The following is a 25,273-nucleotide window of genomic DNA, read 5'->3' on the forward strand; positions in this document are numbered from 1 at the left end:
TAACCGAGAAAGTTAACAGAGGGGAGGTGCTTGATATATTTGCTAGGTAAGAGGGGAAATTAGTGATATTATCCAACAAAGAGGGGGTGTAAGTGCTATTTGTCCAACTAAGAGGGGGTGTAATCAGTCACATCCACCTAGCCGGTACCCTATCTGGCATACCCGAGTGTGTGATCCACAACCCTGAAGATCAAGTATCGAGCAAATCATCCTCCCACATAAGCATTAACATAATCATGAACGGATATAATCAAAGTATAATATTATAAACAAAAGATCCAAATAAGGAAAGAATGACAAGTATAATCGAGTGCGGAAAATGATATCAGATATAAACATCAAAAAGGAGTAGAGTGAGGCGGAATCTCACTCCACAATTACAGCGGAATGTAGCATGTAAGTCTAAAAAGAAGAACACAACTGTTCTTAAAAGAAAGTAAAGAAAAGAATGTCAAACTAAACTTCGAGTCTTCTATTCTATAGATAACGTCTTCAAAATAGTGGACTTCGTCAATCCAACTAAGACGTTCCCACTCAACATTAGGTCTAATCATAGTACGCAAAGTGATCGCTCGTGGAATCATCAATGTGATCTTCATTATTGCCAACACCTTGCGAGTAGTACTCTTCTTCAACAGGTGCTTCTTCATATTGTCCTTTATAGTAATCGGTACCTGTACTCTAACAAAAGAGGTTGTACAAAAAGGAGTGAGTTCGAATGAACTCAACAAGGCAAGTTAAATCATAACAACACAAATAACATGCTGCAGAACAGAACAAGATGCAATGCAATATGAAATAGACAATGTATGTATGCATCTAAACTCTATGTATGTTGGTCTCTCTAGGCAGACATGCTTTTAAGTCATAGCACCGTACTTCTTTAGGAAGGTCTCATCTCACAACGCCGGTTGGTAGTGGGTCCTTCATCCCTCGGGACAATCCATGGCTGGGGGTATAGGTCACCACTCTCTCATATCACCATTGGTCTAAGTACTGACGCATGTCAAGGTTAAGCCTATCCCAATGCAAGTCATCTACTTAGTCATATCAACTCAACTCCATATACGTCCATTCCTCGCCCCTGGCGATTCTTTCCGGTATCCTTTGCATTAGAGTTAGCATAGTCCCTAACTGCAAATTCATAAACCCTATTGATCATCCAAATATAATAGACAGGAAGCTCTCATGTCCCCTCTCGGGTTGGTTACCGGTCTTGAGCGCCCATGAGCCCAAGTCTACTATATGCAACCCTACCAATAATTGGCCCCCACAATGTGATTCATGTCCTCTCACGGGTTGGTTACCAGTCTTGAGCGCCCATGAATCCCCATTGCTACCACGGGTCGTTCGATCTCAATACCCTTCCGAATCGGGTATGATATAATGGGGACATCCTAAACAAACACTGCTAGATAGCCCTAGGTATGACATCCAATAATCCGAGAAAGCGTTGATGGGCATCTTCAGAGAACATCCCATACTATTCCCTCCGATGTCCAAGGATAGAAGTGTCAAGAGGACACCTCCCAATCCCAAATCATACCTAATCAATCACATTCTCAAATCATTCACATCATACATAACCGACATCTCATCATATAACAGCATATGTAAAAGCATGATCAATTCATTAACAACATACATGAGTCAGCATGCATATATACTTAAATAATTAAAAAGAAAACACAAGTAAAGTGCTACTGTACTTATAGAAGTACATCATAATTAGAAAGTACAATATCAGTAGCATATCTAAGAGTTTTCGAAATCAGAAACTAACATACACGTAATCTATGTCATTATGGAGATAATCGTCCTTACCTTAATTAGCGTTGATGATTATCCAAATATCAAAGAGAGAGGCTCCAAACCTAGCAAACAAACTCCTAACAATCATAGATACAACATTAGGAAAGAAGCCTAAAAGATCAGAGAGCAAACGAATCAGACTGAGAGAAAAACAGAGCTACGGACTTGCTTGGTCGATTGGTTGGTCAACTGACCCAGTCGACCAATTGAGTAAGTACGAAGCAAATCAATGGATTTTGATCCGAAACTCGATCTACAAGATTCGAAACTTCACGAAACTTGGAGGAAACCTTTAGAACAGTATTCTAACACTAAAGGAGTATAGATTAGGCATTAATAATGATTAAAAACACTACCTTCCAATTTGAGATCATGGTTTCCCCAATTGGGTGAAAACCCTTGAATTCGATGAAAAATATACTATGAAATCACGGAAAAGACTAGGGATGATTAGATCTCATCCTAGTAGAAAGTAATCAGAAATCATACACTAGTACGTCATGAGAATTGGATTCAATCATGTTAAGAAAGTGAATCAGAAAGGGAAAATTAGGGTGTCAAGAAAAAGTTATAAGGGTTAGGGTTAAGGTCACTATGATGATCATAGATCCTTAAGAATAGAAGGAGATTATGGAAGAGATGGTTGCAAGGATGCATCATCTTCTTCCCAATCTCAATCAAGAACAAGATCGTAGAATAATTCACAACACTGAAGAGATTACTAACCTTAGATTGACAGATTGGAGATGTGAAGCTTCAGATCTAGCAAAACGAAAGTTATTCAACGAGAGCACACAGAGAAAAGTGAACCAAACAAAACTTACCTTTCCAGTAAGACGAAGCCATAGGAGGCCCTCTGGCAATGGCTCACCACCAGGTACTGCAGTTGGTAATACTTTCTGGGCATTCAGAATTGAAAGACCTCTAAAGCAAAATCCCTGGAAATTCACTTTTCTTATAAATACAAAGAGCTACAAAAGTACTTGATAACAAATTCCTAAATCTATTAATAATCATATCAAAGAAAAAGAAACTTAATAAATGATCATAGAGATAACAAAACCTCATCTGGGTCAACTAATGAGGTCTCCCATAGCAATCCTATCATTCCTCTCATTCCACCAATTACCTTCAAATTGCAATGCAAAAAGTTCCAAATTAGGTTATGAAACTGAATTCTGTCAAGCACTAAGATTTCAAAATGCAAACATAAAATCAGAAGGATATGGAAGTCAAAACTTTGCAGTTTGAACATTCACTCACTAAAACAAATATAAACAAGAGGCAGTTTGCATAATGAAATTTTTACCATGTCAACAGCAATTTTACCAAGTTGAACTTTTCCATGCTCCGATCTCAACTTCTTCAGGCGCTCCTGAAACAGAAAGAGAATATGATGAGTCATGTGCATTACTAAAGTCCTATCCAAAAATGCATCTTAGAGGCTGTTTAAGATAAGTCAGCAATATCCTTCTTTGTTTAATACACTATTAGTCATATGGCTCTATTTATCCCTTTTTTTTTCTTTTTTCCTTTTTTGGGGAAAAGATCCTTCGAAATCACCAAAGAGAGCTTCGAAAGAGTCTTCCCACGTTCTCTGAGTGTTTTGGAGGCAGAGGATACTAAGAAACATGAATTTTGCTTAAATAGAAAGTGAAAAACCCTAAAATTGGATTTTCTCGGATTTAACACCCTGTTGGTCGACTGCTTGGTCGATTGGGCCAGTCGACCAACCAATCGACCAAGCTGATTAGCAAGGCCCAAACAGGGAATTGGAGGCCCAACTCAAGTCCAAACCTCATGGGCTTCTCCCAACACAACATATGACTTATCTAGTATAGAAAAATGCCTTCGAATCATGTCTAACTATACTTCAAGTCCATCAATTAGACTCACCTTTGTCAAGCTACAGCTTTCTTTCCAGATGTGCACAGACTTCCAAGTATGGAACTCCATCATCAATCTCCATGGGTTCTGGGTCAAACACCATGTCTTCTACTGAGATGGCCCATAGTTGGCTACTTCCTTTACTCCGGGCCTTCGGACCTACAAACAACTGGGGTTTCGGGTCAAGGTCAAGGTTAGGATAGGGCTAGATTTCACATTCCCCCCCCCCCCTTAAAAGAAATTTTTTCCTCGAAATTGAAAGCATAACTGTACTTCCAAAAAGATGAGGAAACTTTTCCTTCATATCTTCTTCCTTCTCCCAAGAAGCTTCTTCAGGGGTATGGTTCTTCCACCGAATCTTCACCAAAGGGATGGTGCGATTCCGCAACTGTTTGTCCTTCTTATCTAGGATTTCGGCTGGCCCTTAGGTAAGATCAGCACTAAGTCCTTCGAGTGCTTGCTGTAGTATGTTTTCCATATTTTCTATGTACTTTCAAAGCATCGAAACATGAAACACATTATGAACTCCAACAAGAGATGGAGGCAAGGCCAAACGGTATGCGATAGGTCCAACCTTCTCAAGAATCTCGAAAGGTCCAATGAAATGAGGGCTAAGCTTTCCCTTAACATTGAATCTCATCACACCTTTCATAGGTGAAACTTTCAAGAAAACTTTCTCTTCAACTAGAAATTCCAAATCGGTCCTTCTCTTATCAGCATAAGATTTCTGTCTTGACTGAGCAGACTTGATCCTTTCTTTAATCATATCAACCATCGCGCTTGTAGCTTCAATCATTTCCGGACCTAAGACTTTTCTATCACCGGTCTCAGTCCAGTACAAGGGCATCCTACAAGTGTTACCATACAGAGCCTTAAATGGAGCCATGCCTATTGTTGCTTGATAACTATTGTTATAGGCAAACTCAACCAAAGCTAAGTGTTCATCCCAATTGCCACCCATATCAACAACACAAGATCTGAGCATGTCTTCCAAAATTTGAATGTTCCGCTTAGATTATCAAAGATTTAAGGTGCAGCAGTGTTCTCAAAGATTGACTTGAGATCTGGATATCACCAGTTGAAAGTGAAGTCTAGTGATATTTTCAAGACAACTTTTAGAACAAGGTATGGGCATTATGAGTTTAGAGTCATGCCTTTCGGTTTAACTAATGCTCCTGCTATGTTCATGGACCTCATGAACCGAGTATTTCATGATGTGATCGATAAGTTTGTGATAGTCTTCATCAACGATATCTTGATTTATTCGAAGAATGAAGAAGAGCATGTTAGGGATCTAAATTTTATTTTGCAAAGATTGCGAGAAAAGAAGCTTTATGCTAAGTTTAGCAAGTGTGATTTTTGGCTCAAAAGGGTAGTATTTCTCGGCCATGTGGTTCAGCTGAAGGTATTCGTGTTGATCCTGAAAAGGTAAAAGCAATTGTCGATTGGGAAAGACCGAAGACTGTTGCAGAAATAAGAAGTTTTCTTGGATTGGCGGTATACTACAGAAGGTTTATTGAGAACTTTTCTAGGTTGGTAGCTCCTATGACTAAGCTAACTAGAAAAGAAGAGAAGTTTGTTTGGTCTGACGCTTGTGAGAAGAATTTTCAAGAGTTGAAAGATAGATTCACAAGTGCCCTGATTTTGACTATACCTGATGACTTCGGTGGTTTGACAGTCTATACCGATGCGTCGAAGATTGGTTTGGATTGTGTGTTGATGCAACATGGTAAAGTCGTAGCCTATGCTTCTCGGCAATTGAAGGATTATGAGACATTACCTCTATGGTGAGAATATCGCTATTTTCATAGATCATAAAAGTTTGAAGTACTTTACCCAAAAGGAGTTAAATATGAGACAAAGAAGATGGTTGGAATTGGTCTCTGATTATGACTATGACATTCAGTATCACCCTGGTAAGGCGAATGTGGTTGCTGATGCTCTTAGCAGGAAAAGTAAAAGAAAAGAATTTGATTTGAATGTTTTGAGTCAACAATTGTTGTGTTCGATTTCGAATCTTGGTTTGGAAGTTGTCCCTAAAAGTTTTGAAGTTGTTCAGTCTGCAAGCTTCTGATCAGGAATTGTTTCTCTGCAAGCTTTTGATCAGGAATTGAAAGACAAGATTGAGAAGATTTCTTCGAATCCTGATTCGGATCCTGACTTTGGTATGTCTATGGACGGTGCCCTACTATTTAAAGGTAGACTCTGTGTGCCTTCGAATGTTGAAATCAAGGAGATTTTAAAGGAAGCGCACCAATCTATTTTCACAGTACACCTTGGAAGCACCAAGATGTACAAAGACTTAAGAGAACATTTTTGGTGGATTGGTTTGAAAGTTGATGTAGAAGATTTTGTGGCCAAGTGTGAGATTTGTCAGCGTGTGAAAGTCGTTCGTCAACCCCCGTCTGGATTACTTCAACCCCTTCCTATTCCTAGTTGGAAGTGGGAAGATATCTCTATGGACTTCGTGACTAGCTTGCCTCAGACAGGTAAAGGCAATGACACTGTATGGGTAATTGTTGATAGGTTGACCAAATCAGCCCATTTCATTCCTATGAAGATCACTCATACTTTGGATAATTTAGCTAGACTTTATGTGGACAATGTAGTTCATCTACACGGAGTGCCAGTGAGTATTATTTCTAATCGTGATCCTAGGTTCACCTAAAGGTTTTGAACAGTTTGCAAAAGGCCTTGGGAACCCAATTGAATTTGAGTACTACTCATCACCCACAGTCTGATGGACAATCAAAGCGGACAATTCAAATTTTGGAAGATATGCTCAGATCTTGTGTTGTTGATATGGGTGGCAATTGGGATGAACACTTAGCTTTGGCTGAGTTTGCCTATAACAATAGTTATCAAGCAACAATAGGCATGGCTCCATTTAAGGCTTTGTATGGTAACACTTGTAGGATGCCCTTGTACTGGACTGAGACCGGTGAAAGAAAAGTCTTAGGTCCGGAAATGATTGAAGCTACAAGCGCGATGGTTGATATGATTAAAGAAAGGATCAAGTTTGCTCAGTCAGGACAGAAATCTTATGCTGATAAGAGAAGGACCAATTTGGAATTTCTAGTTGAAGAGAAAGTTTTCTTGAAAGTTTCACCTATGAAAGGTGTGATGAGATTCAATGTTAAGGGAAAGATTAGACCTCATTTCATTGGACCTTTCGAGATTCTTGAGAAGATTGGACCTATCACATACCATTCGGCTTGCCTCCATCTCTTGTTGGAGTTCATAATGTGTTTCATGTTTCGATGCTTCGAAAGTACATAGAAAATATGGAAAACATACTGCAGCAAGCACCCAAAGGACTTAGTACTGATCTTACCTACGATGAAGAGCCAGCCGAAATCCTAGATAAGAAGGACAAACAGTTGCGGAATCGCACCATTCCTTTGGTGAAGATTCGGTGGAAGAACCATACCCCTGAAGAAGCTTCTTGGGAGAAGGAAGAAGATATGAAGGAGAAGTTTCCTCATCTTTTTGGAAGTACAGGTACGCTTTCAATTTCGAGAAAAAAATTTCTTTTAAGGTGGGGGGAATGTGAAATCCCAGCCCTATCCTAACCCTGACCTTGACCCGGAAACCCGGTTGTTTGTAGGTCCGAAGACCCGGAGTAAAGGAAGTAGCCAACTATGGGCCATCTCAATAGAAGACATGGTGTTTGACCCAGAACCCATGGAGATTGATGATGGAGTTCCATACTTGGAAGTCTGTGCACATCTGGAAAGAAAGATGCAGCTTGGCGAAGGTGAGTCTAATTGATGGACTTGAAGTATAGTTAGACATGACTCGAAGGCATTTTTCTATACTAGGTAAGTCATATGTTGTGTTGGGAGAAGACCATGAGGTTTGGACTTGAGTTGGGCCTCCAATTCTTTGTTTGGGCCTTGCTGACCTGCTTGGTCGAATGGTTGGTCGACTAGGCCAATCGACCAAGCAGTCGACCAATAGGGTGTTAAATTTGAGAAAATCCAATTTTAGGGTTTTTCACTTTCTATTTAAGCAAACTTCGTGTTTCTTAGTATTCTTTGCCTCCAAAACACTCAAAGATCATGGAAAGACTCTTTCAAAGCTCTCTTTGGTGATTTCGAAGGATCTTTGCTAGATCTGAAGCTTCTCATCTCCGATCTGTCAATCTAAGGTTGGTAATCTCTTCGGTGTTGTGAATTATTCTACGATCTTGTTTTTGATTGAGGTTTGGAAGAAGATGTTGCATGCTTGCAACCATCTCTTCCATAATCTCCTTCTATTCTTAAGGATCTATGATCATCATGGTGACCTTAGCCTAACCCTCATAAACTTTTTCTTGAAACTCTAATTTTCCCTTTCTGATTCACTTTCTTAACATGATTGAATCCAATTCTCATGATGTACTGGTGTTTGATTTCTGATTACTTTCTACTAGGATGAGATCTGATCATCCCTAGTCTTTTCCATGATTTCATAGTAAATTTTTCATCTAATTCTAGGGTTTTCACGCCATTGGGGAACCCATGATCTCAAAATGGAAGGTAGTGTTTTTAATCATTATTAAAGCCTAATCTACACTCCTTTAGTGTTGGAATACTGTTCTAAAGGTTTGCTCCAAGTTTCGTGAAGTTTCAAATCTTGTAGATCGAGTTTCGGATCAAAATCCACCGATTTGCTTCCTACTGACTCAATTCATCGACTGGTTGGTCGACTTGGTCAGTAGACCAACCAATCGACCAAGCAAGTCAGTAGCTCTATTTTTCGCTTAGTTTGATTCGTTTGCTCTCCGATGTTTTAGGCTTCATTCCTAATGTTGTATCTATGATTGTTAGGAGTTTGTTTGCTAGGTTTGGAGTTTCTCTCTTTGATCTTTAGATAATCATCAACGCAAATTAAGGTAAGGACGGTTATCTCCATAATAACATAGATTACGTGTATGTTAGTTTCTGATTTTGGAACTCTTAGTTACGCTACTGATATTGTACTTTATATTTATGATGTGCATCTGTAAGTACAGTAGTACTTGTGTTTTCTTTTCAATTATTCAAGTATATATTCATGTTGACTCATGTATGTTGTTAATGAATTGATTATGCTTTTATATATTCTCTTATATGATGAGATGTCGGTAATGTATGATGTGAATGATTTGAGAATGTGATTGATTAGGTATGATTTGGGATTGGGAGGTGTTCTTTTGACACTTTTATCCTTGGACATCGGAGGGAATAGTATAGGATGTTCTCCGAAGATGCCCATCGACGCTTTCCTGGATTATTGGATGTCATACCTAGGGTTGTCTAGCAGTGTTTGGCTAGGATGTCTCTGTTATATCAGACCCAATTCAGAAGGGGATTGAGACCGAACGACTCGTGGTAGCAATGGGGATTCATGGGCGCTCAAGACCGGTAACCAACCCATGAGAGGACATGAATCACATTGTGGGGGCCATTTATTGGTAGGGTTGCATATAGTAGACTTGGGCTCATGGGTGCTCAAGACCGGTAACCAACCTGTGGGAGGACTTGAGAGCTTCCTGTCTATTATGTGTATGATCAATAGGGTTGATGAGTCCATAGTCAAGGACTATGCTGACTCTAGTACAAAGGATACCGGAAAGGATCGCCAGGGCCGAGGAATGGACGTATCTGGAACTGAGTTGATATGACTAAGTAGATGACTTGCATTGGGATAGGCTTAACCTTGACATGCGCCAATACTTAGACCAATGGTGATGTGAGAGAGCGCTGACCTATACCCCAAGCCATGGATTGTCCCAAGGGATGAAGGACCCACTACCAACCGGCGTTGTGAGATGAGACCTTCTTAATGAAATACGATGCTATGACTTAAAGCATTTCTGCCTATAGAGATCAGCATTTACAGTTTAGATGCATACATACATTGTCTGTTTGATATTTCATTGCATCTTGTTATGTTCTGCAGCATGTTATTTATGTTGTTATGATTTAACTTGCCTTGCTGAGTTCATTCGAACTCACTCCTTTTTGTACAACCTCTTTTGTTAGAATATGCTACAGGTACTGATTACTATGAAGGACAATATGAAGAAGCACCAGTTGAAGAAGCGTACTACTCGCAAGGTGTTGGCAATAATGAAGATCACATTGATGATTCAACTAGCGATCACTTTGCGTATTACGATTAGACCTAATGTTGAGTGGGAACATCTTATTTGGATTGACGAAGTCCACTATTTTGAAAACGTTATCTATAGAATAGAAGACTCATAGTTTAGTTTGACATTCATTTCTTTACTTTCTTTTAAGAACAATTGTGTTCTTTTTTTAGACTTACATGCTACATTCCGCTGTAATTGTGGAGTGAGATTCCGCCTCACTCTACTCCTTTTTTATGTTTACATCTGGTATCATTTTCCGCACTCTGAATATACTATCTTTCTTTCCTTATTTGGATCTTTTGTTTATAATATTATACTTTGATTATATCCTTCCATGATTATGTTATTAGTTATGTGGGAGGATGATTTCCTCGATACTTGATCTTCGGGGCTATGGATCACACACTCGGGTATGCCAGGGTACCGGCTGGGTGGATGTGACAGAGTAGTATCAAAGCCCTATCTTAACCCTGATCTTGACCCCGAAGCCCGGTTTTTTGTAGGTCCGAAGACCCGGTGTAAAGGAAGTAGCCAACTATGGGCCGTCTCACTAGAAGACATGGTGTTTGACCCAGAACCCATGGAGATTGATGATGGAGTTCCATACTTGGAAGTCTGTGCAGATCTGGAAAGAAAGCTACAGCTTGGCGAAGGTGAGTCTAATTGATGGATTTGAAGTATAGTTAGACATGATTCGAAGGCATTTTTCTATACTAGATAAGTCATATGTTGTGTTGGGAGAAGACCATGAGGTTTGGACTTAAGTTGGGCCTCCAATTCTCTGTTTGGGCCTTGCTGACCAGCTTGGTCGATTGGTTGGTCAACTGGGCCAATCGACCAAGCAGTCGACCAACAGGGTGTTAAATTTGAGAAAATCCAATTTTAGGGTTTTTCACTTCTATTTAAGCAAACTTCGTGTTTCTTAGTATCCTCTGCCTCCAAAACACTCAAAGAATGTGGGAAGACTCTTTCAAAGCTCTCTTTGGTGATTTAGAAGGATCTTTGCTACATCTGAAGCTTCTCATCTCCGATTTGTCAATCTAAGGTTAGTAATCTCTTCGGTGTTGTGAATTATTCTACGATCTTGTTCTTGATTGAGATTAGGAAGAAGATGTTGCATGCTTGCAACCATCTCTTCCATAATCTCCTTCTATTCTTAAGGATCTATGATCATCATGGTGACCTTAGCCTAACCCTCATAAACTTTTTCTTGAAACTCTAATTTTCCCTTTCTGGTTCCCTTTCTTAACATGATTGAATCCAATTCTCATGACGTACTGGTGTTTGATTTCTGATTACTTTCTACTAGGATGAGATCAGATCATCCCTAGTCTTTTCCATGATTTCATAGCATATTTTTCATCGAATTCTAGGGTTTTCACCCAATTGGGGAAACCATGATCTCAAATTGGAAGGTAGTGTTTTTAATCATTATTAAAGCCTAATCTATATTCCTTTAGTGTTGGAATACTGTTCTAAAGGTTTCCTCCAAGTTTCATGAAGTTTCAAATCTTGTAGATCAAGTTTCGGATCAAAATCCACTGATTTGCTTCGTACTGACTCAGTTCATCGACTGGTTGGTCAACTGGGTTAGTAGACCCAGCAAGTCAGTAGCTCTATTTTTCGCTCAGTTTGATTCGTTTGCTCTTTGATCTTTTAGGCTTCATTCCTAATGTTGTATCCGTGATTGTTAAGGGTTTGTTTGCTAGGTTTGGAGTCTCTCTCTTTGATCTTTGGATAATCATCAACGCAAATTAAGGTAAGGATGGTTATCTCCTTAATAACATAAATTATGTGTATGTTAGTTTCTGATTTTGGAACTCTTAGATACGCTACTGATATTGTACTTTATATTTATGATGTACTGCTGTAAGTACAATAGCACCTTACTTATGTTGTCTTTTTCATTATTCAAGTATATATGCATGGTTACTCATGTATGTTGTTTAATGTTTTTATCATGCTTTTAGATATTATTTTATATGATGAGATGTCAGTTATGTATGATGTGACTGATCTGAGAATGTGATTGATTAGGTATGATTTGGGATTGGGGAATGTCCTTTTGACATTTCTGTCCTTGGACATCGGAGGGAATAGTATGGGATGTTCTCCGAAGATGCCCATCGACACTTTTCCGAATTATTGGATGTCATACTTAGGGCTTTCTAACAGTGTTTGGCTAGGATGTCCCAGTTATATCAGACCCGATTCGGAAGGGTATTGAGACCAAACGACCCGTGGTAGCAATGGGGATTCATGTGCGCTTAAGACCGGTAACCGTGAGAGGACATGAATCATATTGTGGGGGTCATTTATTGAAGGGGTTGCATATAGTTGACTTGGGTTCATGGTTGCTCAAGACCGGTAGCCAATCCGTGAGGGGACATGAGAGCTTCCCGTCTACTATATGTTGATGAGTCCATAGTCAGGGACTATGCTTGTGAAATCCGGCCCAAACCTAGCCAAGGCACCCCATTTGTTTTGGGTGAAGAAAGACTTGTTTGATGTTAGACCTGGAAGTTAGACCTTGATTTCAGTGTTATTATCTTTAAAAGCCTTAGGAAGTCATGTCTGACCTTTCCCTTAGTATAGATCCATGTCCTGAAATGATGGAAGTTGTCTTTCTGGGCCCTATCTTTAGAAGACATGGTGTTTGACATGAAACCCAGGGATATTGATGATGGTGCTCTATACTTGGAAGCATTGTTAGTGTTTAGTGAGAAACTGTGCATCGAAGAGTGGTGAATTATTTGAAGTACTTAATGAACTCCCGTGCATGATCCGAAGGTATTTCCCGAAACTAGACTTCTTGATTGACTTGTAGCAGGAAACCCCACTCAATTCGACCCCATATAGCCCTCCAAATCCCTATCCGAAGTTGCTGAACTATTGCTGAATTTTCTACTAAAACTTGTTTGGTCGATCCTCTTTGGTCGATCCCATCGACCAAAGAGCATCCACCAAGGCTCACACCCTATTTATGCTAGCCTTGTGTTTTGAACCCTATTCTAATCATTGCAACACCTGAGAACGTGAAGAAGGTTCCCCAAAGCTCCTCCTTAGTATTGGTAAAGGTTATTCTACTCTAATCATTGCCAATCATTTGATTCTTGCGTCCATTATCATCTACAAGGTATGAACTGTCATCTTCACTCTCTATCCTACTCTTTTCTCTTCTTTTTTTACTGTTGTAACCTTGGAGTTGATGCTGCAACCTTGCAACCATCACTCCAAGTGTTCATTCCTCACTAATCCATGATCTCTTTCCATTCCTACTTATGATATACTCTTATTTTGATTCTTGCATACGCATTTCTATAAACTTCTTATTAACATCTTGCTTTCTTGACCTAAACTGAGATATGTAATGTGTTAAACCTATGTTCTATGCTAGCATATGATTCTAATCCATTCCCCATCAGTTCCTTTAGCTAATCCCTCCATTTTCATTGGTTTTTCATTTGATTTCACTTCATGCTATGTTCTTGTATTTAGAACATAGGGTTTCAATTTAGGGGTTTTTAATTGGGCCATTAGATTGTGTTAAATCTTGTTGTTTAGTGTCCTTATATTGTTATTAATCATCCATCCAAGTTTCAGATCGATCCGAGCCCCGAAAAACCGATTTCAAACCAAATCACCAAAATCCACCTTGCAGTCCGATATTGTCTTTGGTCGATCCCATCAATCAAGGAGCATTGACCAAGCAAGTGCTGAACTGCATTCTTCGCCGTTTTGACCCGTTCGACCTCCGATTTTCCCGATTTCTTCTTTAATCTTTCATTTATATTTATCTAGGGTCTTAATACCATCATTGGATCATTCTTTTGTGACCCTTGGATCATCATCAACACAACTTAAAGTAAGGATGGTTATTACCATAATTACATGGATTATGTGAATTATGCCTCTATGTTGGAAACTTGGTAGATTCACATTAATTTTTGTATTTCTAACATCATATTACTCCTGTATATACTTCAAGACAATAGTACCATGTTATATATCACTTTGGTTATCATGATTATGTATTCTTGTTAATTACATATGTGATTGATCATGCTATATTATATCTCGTTTCATATGATGAAATATCAATTATGTATGATGTGATGGAATTGAGAATGTGATTGAATAGGTATGATTTGGGATTGGGGAATGTCCTATTGACATTTCTGTCCTTGAACATCGGAGGGAATAGTATGGGATGTTCTCTGAAGATGCCCATCGACGCTTTTCCGGATCATTGGATGACATATATAGGACTTGTCTAATGGTGTTCGACTAGGATGTCCTGTTGTATCAGACCCGAATCGGAAGGGCATTGAGACCGAACGACCCGTGATAGTGTATGATTTGGTGGCGCTCAAGACCGGTAACCAACCCGTGAGAGGACATAAATCATATTACGGATACCCGAAAGGGGCCATTCATTGGTAGGGTTGCAAATAGCTAGACTTGGGCTCACAGGCGCTCAAGACCGGTGGGTTATATCCAAGAGAGGACATGAGAGCTTCCCGTCTACTATTTGTGGATGACCAATAGGGTTGGTGAGTCTGGTGAGTAATATTCGTGACTCTAGTGTGAAGCATATCGGAAAGGATCCCGGGATGGGAGGAATGGACGTATCTGGATCTGACATGATATGACTAAGTAGATGACTTGCATTGGGCTAGGCTTTACCTTGACATGCGCCAATACTTAGACCAAATGGTGATGTGAGAGAGCCCCCAGCCATGGATTGTCCGAGAGGGATGCAAGACCCAATTCCCCCCAGTGCTGAGTGATTGAGACTTACTCAAAGAAGTATGGTGCTATGACTTAAAGCATGTCTACCAATAGAGACCAACATAGATAGAGTTAGATTCATACATGCATCATATGTCTCATATCATATTGCATCATGTGATTTATGTTATTGTGGAATAACTTGTCTTGCTGAGTTCTTTTGAACTCACTCCTTCTTACAACATATTTTGTTAGACTTTTCTGCAGGTACTACTACTGTTGTCTATGACGGTCAACACTTTTGAGGATCAAGTTGGTGACTCATACCACATTGGTTATGATGAACACGTTGATGAAGACTAGCAGTCCAAGATTGAGACTTATCTGGAGCAGTTTGGTTTTGCACTTGTGTGCTAGGGATGGGATATCGTCTCATTCTCTTTTTAACCTTTTATTTGATTCGTTGAGACAGTAATTTAGTTTGTTCCCTTGTCACTTTGGGAACCGGTTGTAACCCTTATTTTTAGTCAATCTACCTTCCACTATTATTATAGGATGGGTTTCCCCCTTCTTTTCACACTTTGACTATTTATCCTATTTGTATCATTTCTGCACTCTGATGTTCTTTGTGATCCTCTTCTGAGATCCTTTCCTTGACTTTTATTATTAAGTTACTTGAAAATTTTGATTTGTTCTTGCTTTTGATTAAATTATTGTGCTAAGTGGCTATGATCGTTCCTAAACTTGATCGGCGGGACTGTGGATCACTCCCCTGAGTAATTCAGATAGGGTACCCCCTTGGTGGATTTAGGGCAGGATGTGACAGATGGTATTAGAGCCCAAGTTTTCGGACAATCATAACCACATAACACAATAATGAAGCATCCTTGAGTCATAGATCCAGAAGTGACTCAAACTTTCTTAGAAGTGAATAATAGAAAACTTGAATTAGAAACTTGAATAAATGGAGCATCATACATTTTGGTTGAATAATACACAATAATTAAAGTTTATGACTTGTACTCGGGTTGTAGTCATGGTTAGAGTTAAGTTGTCAGTTTTAAGTATTATGTATGTGTGTTGAGTTATGAGTTGACTCTCTTGTGTTGAAAGTTGTTGTCGTGAGTCATCTTTGTGAATGAGGCATGTTGTCATTGTGTGTTGTCATGAGTCTGAGTCGTCTTGTCTTCGTGTGTTGTCATATGTGTCTGAGTTGGGTCTTGTCGTGGGGAGTAATGGTCGTGAGTGGTCGTCATGAGTTGCAAGTCATAACTAAACATTTACAATTACTAATGCAACAAAAGAAAATGCATAATGTACAATAACACAAGTGAAACAAACTGAATTTCATTAATCACATAAGAGATTTTTACAAGTCTGAAAGGAAATACATCTATGAAAGCATAAAAGGAAGCTCCTAGCATTATCTATCTAGGTGATCGACTCCGGTGATCTGTTTGGTCCCTCATAGATCTGAACTCCTTCTCCAGTCATGCGAATTTCTCTCCCAATGTATACATATAGGAATGCTATCCTCTGATGTTGAGCCTTTATCCTCTTAAGTGTGAAAGAAATCGATGAGTGATGAGAAGCCACACCTGGAGCCTCAGAAGTCGTAGGTGATTGACCTTCAATATCGCTGAAGTGTGGTGTAGGAATCTCCTCGTGTCTCGAAAACTCGTCATGACCCTGATCTCCATCTCTATGATCCTCATCTCCCTGATCATCAATATCATCCTCATCCTGAACTGGAACCCCATCATGATCGTCATCGTCTCCATACTCATCATCATCACCACCATCATCATCATCATCACCGTCATCGGTATCCTCATCCTTGTGTCATCAGCCTTGGCAATATCATCCTCATCCTATGACCTAACTGTGTCGCGAAGCCCCTATGATGTCCCAGGTAGTGAAACTGATTGCTCTGCCTCCAACCGTAGACTCGATGACAATCCTAGTGCTATCTGCTTAGGAAATTGTTCCTGAGAATTAAGCTGATCTCTCATAGCTTGAGATTCCTCTTCCAATCGTGTCGATCGATCTTCAATAATGCATATATGTGTCTCTATCCTCTCTTGTGTGGAAGCTATTGCTAACAGTTGAGAACCACACTCAGTGCCTCAGAAGAATGCGATGGACCTCCAACCTCAAACTGTCGAGTTGGAATAGTTTTCTCCTTATCTTCCTAAACCTCTTGATCATTAATCTCATCCTTAATATTCTCGTCCTCATTATCCTCATCTTCATCATCAGCCTCATCATCATCCTCATCTTGGGCCTAAATCTTATCTAAAGTTTGAACTGTTGCCTCCCTATCCTCGTATAAACTCTACCAGTGTGATGTTTTTGTGGAAGACCTTTGAAACCCTAGATCCTTTTGAGAAGCCTAGAAAAATTTTCTTCAAGTTCGTTATTCGTAGCCTTTGTTTCTATCTTCATTCGATTTGTCACCTATGCATCTCTTGCGTTCTTAACATCTGCTTATTGCTTTGAGTTCCTCGCAGCCATTTAAGAAGTCAGCCAAGAGTCCAGTCTTCTTTACCTATTAGATCTATTTTAATTGTACCTTCCGTCCCCTTGGTAAAGATTTGGTGGAACAATCACACCCCTAAAGAAGTTTCCCCACCTTTTTGGAAGCCCAGGTATGCTTTCAATTTCAAGGGCGAAATTATTTTAAGGGGGGAGATTGTGAAATCCCACCTAATCCTAACCTTGCTATGGTGCCAAATGCATACATCCCATTTGCATTATTTGATTTATTCTCTATCGTATGAGTTGCCTAGTTTCATTTGGTAGAAGTTTACCCCGAAGCTGATCTATTCTCTCTACGATTCTTCTTGTGCCTTCTATTCCTTTTGATAGGAGGGTGATCTTAAGTCATCCCCATGATTGATCCTTCTATCTCTGTTGTTCTAGGGTTAATCTCCATACACTCTATAACCTTGTGATTTCTCTATATGATGATTTTGAAGGGAAATTCAGTGTGATCTTCATGATTTGTTAACCCTTCTATTGTTTCTAATTTCAAAGCATGTTAGATTTACTTCCTTGTTCTTTTTACGAAAGCCTTATTGTTATTTGTTTCCCGTAGAGTTTGAGAGAAAAAGGTCAAGTTAGAAGCGAAGTGCCACCATCTCCTTAGAAGCCTAGAACTCTCCCAATTTTGAGGACAAAATTATTTTAAGGGGGGGAGAATGTAAAATCCGGCCAAAACCTAGCCAGGGCACCCTATTTGTTTTGGGTGAAGAAAGACTTGTTTGATGTGAGACCTTGAAGTTGGACCTTGATTTCAATGTTATTATCCTTAGGAAGTCATGTCCAACCTTTCCCTTAGTGTAGATTCATGTCCTGAAGAGATGGAAGTTGTCTTTGTGGGCCCTCTCTTTAGAAGACATGGTGTTTGACCTGAAACCCAGGGATATCGATGATGGTGTTCTATACTTGGAAGCATTGTTAGTGTTTAGTCAAAAACTGCGCATCGAAGAGGGTTGAATTATTTGAAGTATTTAATAAACTCTCGTGCATGATCCGAAGGCATTTCCCGAAACTAGACTTCTTGATTGACTTGTAGAAGAAAACCCCACTCAATTAGACCCTGTATAGCCCTCTAAATCCATGTCCGAAGTTGCTGAACTATTGCTGAATTTTCTGCTGAAACTTGTTTGGTCGATCCCATCGACCAAGGCTGCCCATATTCGAGTTAATGCTTCCTGTGGAATATTCCACACCCTATTTATGCTAGCCTTGTGTTTTAAACCCTATTCTAATCATTACAACACCTAAGAATGTGGAGAAGGTTCCCCAAAGCTCCTCCTTAGTATTGGTAAAGGTTATTCTACTCTAATCATTGCCAATCATTTGATTCTTGCCCCCATTATCATCTACAAGGTATGAACTCTCATCTTCACTCTCTATCCAACTCTTTTCTCTTCTTTTCTTACTGTTGTAACCTTGGAGTTGATGCTGCAACCTTGCAACCATCACTCCAAGTGTTCATTCCTCACTAATCCATGATCTCTTTTCATTCCTACTTATGATATACTCTTATTTTGATTCTTGCATATGCATTTCTATAAACTTCTTATTAACATCTTGCATTCTTGACCTAAACTGAGATATGTAATGTGTTAAACCTATGTTCTATGCAAGCATATGATTCTAATCCATTCCCCATCAGTTCCCCTAGCTAATCCCTCCATTTTCATTGCTTTTTCATTTGATTTCACTTCATGTTATTTTCTTGTATTTAGAACATAGGGTTTCAATTTAGGGGTTTTTAATTGGGCCATTAGATTGTGTTAATTCTTGTTGTATAGTGTCCTAATATTCTTATTAATCATCCCTCCAAGTTTCGGATCGATTCGAGCCTTGGAAGACCGATTTCAGACCAAATCACCAAAATCCACCTTGCAGTCCGATACTGTCTTTGGTCGATCCCATCGACCAAGGAGCATTGACCAAGCAAGTGCTGAACTGCATTCTTCACCGTTTTGACCCGTTCGACCTCCGATTTTCCCGATTTCTTCTCTAATCTTTCATTTATGTTTGTCTAGGGTCTTAATACCATCATTGGATCATTCTTTTGTGACCCTTGGATCATCATCAACACAACTTAAGGACGGTTATTACCATAATTACATGGATTATGTGAATTATGCCTCTATGATGGAAACTTGGTAGATTCACATTAATTGTTTCATTTCTAACATTATATGACTGTTGTATATACTTCAAGACAGTAGTACCATGTTATATATCACTTTGGTTATCATGATTATGTATTCTTGTTAATTACATATGTGATTGATCATGCTATATTATATCTCGTTTCATATGATGAAATATCATCTATGTCTGATGTAATGGAATTGAGAATGTGATTGAATAGGTATGATTTGGGATTGGGGAATGTCCTATTGACATTTCTGTCATTGGACATCGGAGGGAATAATCTAAGATGTTCTCCGAAGATGCCCATCGACGCTTTCCCGGATCATTGGATAACATACATGGGACTTGTCTAGTGGTGTTTGGCTAGGATGTCCATGTCATATCAGACCCGAATCGGAAGGGCATTGAGACCGAACGAACCGTGGTAGTGTATTATTTGGTGGGCGCTCAAGACCGGTAACCAACCCATGAGAGGACATAAATCATATTACGGATACACGAATGGCCATTCATTTGTAGGGTTGAAAATAGCTAGACTTGGGCTCACGGGTGCTTGAGACTGGTGGGTTATATCCGTGAGAGGACGTGAGAGCTTCCCGTCTACTATTTGTGGATGACCAATAGGGTTGGTGAGTCCGGTGAGTAATATCCGTGACTCTAGTGTGAAGCATATCGAAAATGATCCCGGAAGGGAGGAATGGACGTATCTGGATCTAACATGACATGACTAAGTAGATGACTTGCATTGGGCTAGGCTTTACCTTGACATGCGCCAATACTTAGACCAAATGATGATGTGAGGGAGCCCCAACCATGGATTGTCCGAGAGGGATGCAGGACCCAATTCCCCCCGATGCTAAGTGATTGAGACTTACCCAAAGAAGTATGGTGCTATGACTTAAAGCATGTCTACCAATAGAGACAAGCATACATAAAGTTAGATTCATACATGCATCGTATGTCTCATATCATATTGCATCATGTGATTTATGTTATTGTGGAATAACTTGTCTTGCTGAGTTCTTTTGAACTCACTCCTTCTTACAACATATTTTGTTAGACTTTTCTGCAGGTACTACTACTGTTGTCTATGACGGTCAACACTTTTGAGGATCAAGTTGGTGACTCATACCACATTGGTTATGATGAACATGTTGATGAAGACTAGCAGTCCAAGATTGAGACTTATCTGGAGCAGTTTGGTTTTGCACTTGTGTGCTAGGGATGGGATATCGTCTCATTCTCTTTTTAACCTTTTATTTGATTCGTTGAGACCGTAATTTAGTTTGTTCCCTTGTCACTTTGGGAACTGGTTGTAACCCTTATTTTTAGTCAATCTACCTTCCACTATTATTATAGGATGGGTTTCCCCCTTCTTTTCACACTTTGACTATTTATCCTATTTGTATCATTTCTGCACTCTGATGTTCTTTGTGATCCTTCTGAGATCCTTTCCTTGACTTTTATTATTAAGTTACTTGAAATTTTTTATTTGTTCTTGCTTTTGATTAAATTATTTTGCTAAGCGGCTATGATCGTTCCTAAACTTGATCAGCAGGACTGTGGATCACTCCCCCGAGTAACCAGTTAGGATACTCCCTTGGTTGATTTAGTGCGGGATATGACAATGCTGACTCTAGTGTGAAGGATACCGGAAAGGATCGCCAGGGGCTAGGAATGGACGTATCTGGAACTGAGTTGATTTGACTAAGTAGATTACATACATTGGGCTAGGCTTAACCTTGACATGCACCAGTACTTAGACCAATGGTGATGTGAGAGAGTGGTGACCTATACCCCAGCCATGGATTGTCTCGTGGGATGAAGGACCCACTACCAACCGGCGTTGTGAGATGAGACCTTCCTAACGAAGTACGTTCTATGACTTAAAGCATGTCTGCCTATAGAGATCTGAATTCATAGAGTTTAGATGCATACATACATTGTCTGTTTCATATTGCATTGCACCTTGTTATGTTCTGCAGCATGTTATTTATGTTGTTATGATTTAACTTGCCTTGTTGAGTTCATTCAAACTCACTCCTTTTTGTACAACCTCTTTTGTTAGAATACTCTACAGGTACTCATTACTATGAAGGACAATATGAAGAAGCACCAGTTGAAGAAGTGTACTACTCGCAAGGTGTTGGCAACAATGAAGATCACATTGATGATACCCATGAGTGATCACTTTGCGTACTACGATTAGACCTAATATGGAGTGGGAACGTCTTAGTTGGATTGACGAGGTCCACTATTTTGATAACGTTATCTTTAGAATAGAAGACTCGTAGTTTAGTTTGACATTCTTTTCTATACTTTCTTTTAAGAACAGTTGTGTTCTTCTTTTTAGACTTACGTGCTACATTCCACTGTAATTGTGGAGTGAGATTCCGCATCACTCTACTCCTTTTTTATGTTTACATCTGGTATCATTTTCCGCACTCTGATTATACTATCATTCTTTCCTTATTTGGATCTTTTGTTTATAATATTATACATTGATTATATCCGTTCATGATTATGTTATTGCTTATGTGGGAGGATGATTTCCTCAATACTTGATCTTTGGGGCTGTGGATCACACACTCGGGTATGCCAGATAGGATACCGGCTGGGTGGATGTGACAGTAAGAGACGGTGTTAGGCAAAAAAACCTAGACGTTACATTACACTAAGGGAACCCAACATTAGTTTAACCTATACTAAGAGGACCTACGTCTAGATATGATAAAATAAGAAGGGGTGAGATTCACAGTGAGTCCCACCTACACGCCTACACAGAATATGTGATGAAAAAGCACCAGTGCTCCCCCAAATATTGAATCCTAAGTCCAACCCTACCCAAAAACCAAGGGATAAAAAAATAATAATAAATAAATAAATAAATAGAAGGCCAAAGTCAGGATTCATCAAAGGAAAAGGAAAATAGAGTAGAGAAAGGGGTGTCGCCAAAAGGAGCAAGGAAGAGACTGTTGAAAAACACGATATTGGTGGATTGGCTTATCGATCAATGATTTCATGCCCTCTATTCATAATTAAGAGGAATGTACACTATTACATAAATACCCTGACTTGGGTAACAAAAATAGAAATCTACATGAATACAAACTCTAATTGAACTCCTAGTAGAATCTAACACTCCCCCTCAAGTTGAAGCGTAGATATTAGTCATGCACAACTTGCCTACAATAGGAAAAAAATCTCTTTCTTTCAAATTCTTAGTGAAAACATCTACTACTTGGTCTCCAAGCCTCACAAAAGGCATGCAGATAAGCCATTGTTCCAACTTTCCTTTGACAAAAAACCTGTCAATTTCAATGTGCTTAGTTCGCATGTTGCACCGGATTATTAGCAATACTAATAGCAGCCTTGTTGTCACAATATAACATCATAGGGTTTGGAACTTGAACTCCAATATCTTGCAGCAAGCCTTTCAACCATAGTAGCTCACAAACTCCACGAACCATAGCTCTATATTTAGCTTCGGTACTGGATAAAGCTACCACATTCTATTTCTTACTTCTCTAAGTAACTAGATTACCTCCAACAAAGGTACAATAACCTGAAATTGACTTCCTGTCTGGAGATCCAACCCAGTTTGCATCAGTGCATGCTTCTACTTTTAAAATATCAGTGGGAGACAGAAGTATTCCTTTTCCAGGAGTTCCCTTCAAATACTGTAGTATTCTGGTAACAGCCTTCATATGAGCTAAATATGGATAATGCATGAATTGGCTCACTATCCCCACGACATAAGCGATGTCTAGTCTGGTGTGGGACAAGTAAATAAGCTTCCCTACCAGCCTTTGGTATCTTCCTTTGTCCACTGGTTCTCCCTCTTTTTCTTTAAGTTTAGCTCCAACTTCAATAGAGGTATCAACTGCTTTACACCCCAATATTCCCACTTCTAATAATAAATCTAGGACATACTTTCTTTGGGATAGGAATATACCCTTCTTTGATCGAGCCACCTCCATCCCTAAGAAATACTATAATTTCCCTAGATCTTTAATCTCAAACTCTTTACCAAGAAAGTCCTTCAACCTTTAAATTTCTTCACCATTATTCCATGTGATGACAATATCATCTACATAAACAATGAGAAGTGTGATGTTAGTACCTGACTTCTTGACAAATAGTGTATGATCAGCATTGCTTTGCTTGTACCCAATAGAAGTCATTGCCTTCAAGTGGCGTCCAAACCAGCATCTAGGTGACTGCTTTAACCCAAAAATTGACCTCTTCAACCGACAAACTTTTCCTGTAGTATTGTCATCGGAGAAACCATGTGGGATTTCCATATAGACTTCTTCCGCTAACTCCCCATGTAAGAAGGCATTCTTTACGTCTAGTTGGTGCAAGTTCCAGTCTTTGTTCACAGCTACAAACAACAGAACTCTGACGGTGTTTAGTTTAACAACAAGGGCAAAAGTCTCCTGATAATCAATCCCATAGGTCTGGGTAAACCCCTTTGCAACTAGTCTAGCTTTCAACTTGTTGTCTGATCTATTCATATTTTGTTTAACCACAAACACCCATTTACAGCCCACTAGTTTTTTTTTTTCTGGAGTCAGTGTAACCAACTCTCAAGTGTCATTTTTCTTCATTGCTTTTGCATTTCCTCTACCATAGATGCCTTCCATCTCTTATTGGCATATGCTTCTTGCCAACTTTTTGGAACAAATATAGATGATAGAGATGATATAAAAGCACGGTAAGAGTCAGACAAAGAGTCATAAGAGACATATTTAACTATCGGATGCTGAGTGCAAGATCTGACTCCTTTTCTCACAGCAATAGGAAGATCAGAAGAAGATATATTAAGGTGAACAGTAGAATCTGATTCTGGAGCAGGAGACTGAAGTGGTAACGTGTCACCTTTCCCCACCTACTTTAACCGATTGTAATTCTTCCTCTGATAAGTATGCACCTCCTTATTCTTGTCAATCTGGTTTTGAAAGACCTCAACAGTGTGCCTCATAAGAGTGATCTCCCCCTGGCTAGGTTCTTCACATGGTTCAGAAAATGAAGGAGGAGGATTAGAGTCCTCAGGTATACTAATCGAAGTCTCCCCCTGGTCAGGAAACTCTTCTTGAACTCTTATGTTGTGTTGGTGTGTGATAGGAAAATCTAGAGTTGGAAAGAACACCTCTCGTCTACGACTCTCCCCCTTGAGAAGTGTATAGTAAGGGCAACACTCATTAAAAATTATGTCCATGGATACAATGGTTTTCTTGGAAGGAGGATGATAACATTTGTACCCTTTCTGAGTAGCAGAAAACCCCAAAAATATCCAGCGTAGGCTGCGAGGATCCAACTTACTCTGGTGGGTTGTGATTCTAGCATAGCACACACATCCAAAAACTTTGGGAGAATAATAAAAGAAGAGGCCCCCTAGAGAATCTCATTAGGACATTTAAAACCAAGTATCCTATTGGGCATCCTATTCATAAGGTAAGAAGCAGTGAGTACAGTATCACTCCAGTATTGGTCAGGTACATTCATACCAATCAAAATTGAATGGGCTATCTCTAAAAGATGCCGATTCTTCTTTTCAGCAACCCCATTTTGGGCGGCCGTATCAACACAACTATTCTGGTGTATTATGCCAAAGTCAGAGAGATATCTCTGAAATTCACCATCAATATACTCTGTGCCATTGTCACTGCGAAGGATCTTCACAGTGGCATTAAACTGAGTTTTAATCATATTATGAAAATCACGAAAATATAAAAAAACCTCATTTTTTTGTTTTAAAAAATAAATCCATGTAGAACGAGAGTGACAATCAATAAAACTAATAAAGTACCTATGGCCAATAATAGACACACGCCGGCAGGGACCCCACACAAAAGTATGAATGAGCATAAAAGGAATAGATTTTCTATTATGAAGAGAAGGTAAATAAGTAGAACAAGTTTGCTTCGCAAAAATGCAGGCTTCACAAAAAAAAATTATCCTCATTACAAGAAAAAACCAAATCAAGAAATATTTTCTTAAGAGTTCCTAGAGGGGGGTGACCTAGCCTATGGTGCCACTGAT

Source organism: Hakea prostrata, chromosome 4 (assembly GCF_041222555.1).
Source record: "Hakea prostrata isolate BN-2017 chromosome 4, UWA_Hpros_2, whole genome shotgun sequence".
Taxonomy (NCBI): Eukaryota; Viridiplantae; Streptophyta; class Magnoliopsida; order Proteales; family Proteaceae; genus Hakea; species Hakea prostrata.